Source organism: Theobroma umbraticum, unplaced genomic scaffold, assembly GCF_002168275.2.
Source record: "Theobroma umbraticum cultivar Fairchild unplaced genomic scaffold, ASM216827v3 scaffold_146.0, whole genome shotgun sequence".
Lineage (NCBI taxonomy): Eukaryota > Viridiplantae > Streptophyta > Magnoliopsida > Malvales > Malvaceae > Theobroma > Theobroma umbraticum.
In genome coordinates, this window is record NW_018397265.1 from 3,827,670 (window position 1) to 3,829,779 (window position 2,110).

The 2,110-nt window shown below is 30.2% G+C and overlaps 1 pseudogene; it reads right to left on the reverse strand.

The window, feature by feature from the left end:
• Positions 1 to 799: 799 nt before the first annotated feature.
• On the reverse strand, positions 800 to 2,090 carry LOC149526797 (uncharacterized; annotated as a pseudogene).
• Between the last annotated feature and the right edge of the window lie 20 nt (positions 2,091 to 2,110).

The window sequence follows — 2,110 nt, forward strand, 5'->3', positions numbered from 1 at the left end:
TTATTTGCTTGCGTCACAAGCATTTAATTTTAATTAAATAAATATACAAAAATCCTCCATTGATGGAATTTAAAGGAAATTATGAGTGAATTTTCTTGAAAATTCCTAAATGAGAAAAATTTCTAAAATTCTGTCAAGTGTCAGAGAATTTAAGAAAATTTCTAATGTAAATGGTTTACACATAAAGAAATTAAAAAATTAAAATAAAATAAAGAAATGAAACATTTAAAGGTATAAAAATAATTTAAAGTTGAAACCGTGAGAGAGAATAATTTGGTAAGATGTTTTTTTTTAATTGAAAAAATAGAAATCTATGCTTCAAAACCAAATTACTAAAACTTATTTGATTATAGCACATTAATTGCTACGACTTGGTTCTCTGTCACTGGTATAAAATCGACCAAATGTCCTGTTATGGATCCGTGGAGGTTGAGCAATCATGTGCTGCAGATTGTTGCCCTAACCAGTAAACTTCAACAATGGCAAATGTAACATACTGCTAGATCTCGAAACAACGTGGCGGATTGGCTTGCTAAGGTCGGGGTGAGGAGGGAACATGATCTTTTGTTATTTCACTCAGTCTAGATTCCAATCTGAGCTGGAAGAATTGTTTTCGGTGTTTGTTTTTTTTTTCTCTATTCGCAGCCTTGGCTTCTGTGTGGGCTCTACTGTGGCTCTCGGCTGATCAGAGTTCTTTCGATCTGAGTTTCCTGCTCTATGCTTGGGTCTTGTTGGTTTTGAGGGCTCTAGTGTCTGTTTGATTTTGGCTTCTGTCTGTGAGTCCAACTGATTGATTTGATCACTCCTTTGGCTGTTTGGTGTTGTGAATTTCTGATGGTTCTTGATCAGGTGTTTGCGGAATGATTGTTGATTGCTCTGCTGGTTTTATCTTGAACTGTTGAATTTAAGTAAAAGGCAGGAAGAAAACCTAACGATGAGGCTTACCGATCTAAAAGATGAAGAAAGGGTTTTATCTTGAATTGTTGGCTTAGTTTTTTTTAGGGTTAAAAGTTATTATAATAAAAAATAATAGTTTTTAAAATTAAGTTAAAACTGTTTGATAAATTTACTTGTTATAAGTTTTTTTTTTATAAATAAGCTGTTTGGCAAGATAATTTATATAAACTCTAATTTTGGTTGAAATTACCATAAAAGATATTTAGTAAATAACTTTTTATTAATCACAAATTTCTTTGTTCAAAACAGAAAAAATTAACTTTGTTTTTTATCTATTTAAAATAAATTTTTAAAAATATAAAAAGTATTTTATATAACATAAAGTTTATAATTAATAATAAATCATAAAAAAAAGATTCCACAAATAATTCATAGGTAACACTTAATTCATAAATAATTAATAAATTAACAATTTTATTTTTCATCAATTCAGTAGCTATTTGGTTGCGAACTTTACCTATGTAACTATCATCCAATGTTCTTCTAGAAGTATATCAACCCATTTCTACCTCACTACTGTAACTATCATCCAATGTTCTTCTAGAAGTATATCAACCCATTTCTACCTCACTACTTCTTTCTTCTTGACTTTCAAGAATATAATTAGGATTACGATCACATTTGTCAAACTCCTCATCTATAACACCACACTGTCTAATGTAGTTATGAAGTGTCGTTGTTGCAACAATAATCTTTTCTTGTTTTATCAACGGAAATGGCTTCATATCACATAAAATATGCCACCTATTCTTCTCAACTCGAATTGTTCGTTCAATGACATTTCTTAACGAAGAATGTGCATGGTTGAATGTTTCTTCTACACCTTCTGGCTGACTACAACCTTTAAAATCAAGAATGTGATATCTTTCATCTTTATAAGGTGCTAGATACAATTTCATATTAGGATAACCAGCATCCACTATATAATATTTACCTAAGAAAAAAGTTAAAGCTTTAAGTGTTAGTTCATTATAAAAATTCAAGAGATAAATATATAGAATGTCAAACTTTATATAAGTTGTACCTTCTAGAGGGTGAAGGAATACGTTTTTCATTTCTTCAAGCACAGTTGAAAAGATACGAGTGTCATGTGCAGTGCTAAGCCAACCAACAACCACAAAAATGAATAGCATGTCAAAATTACACACTAACA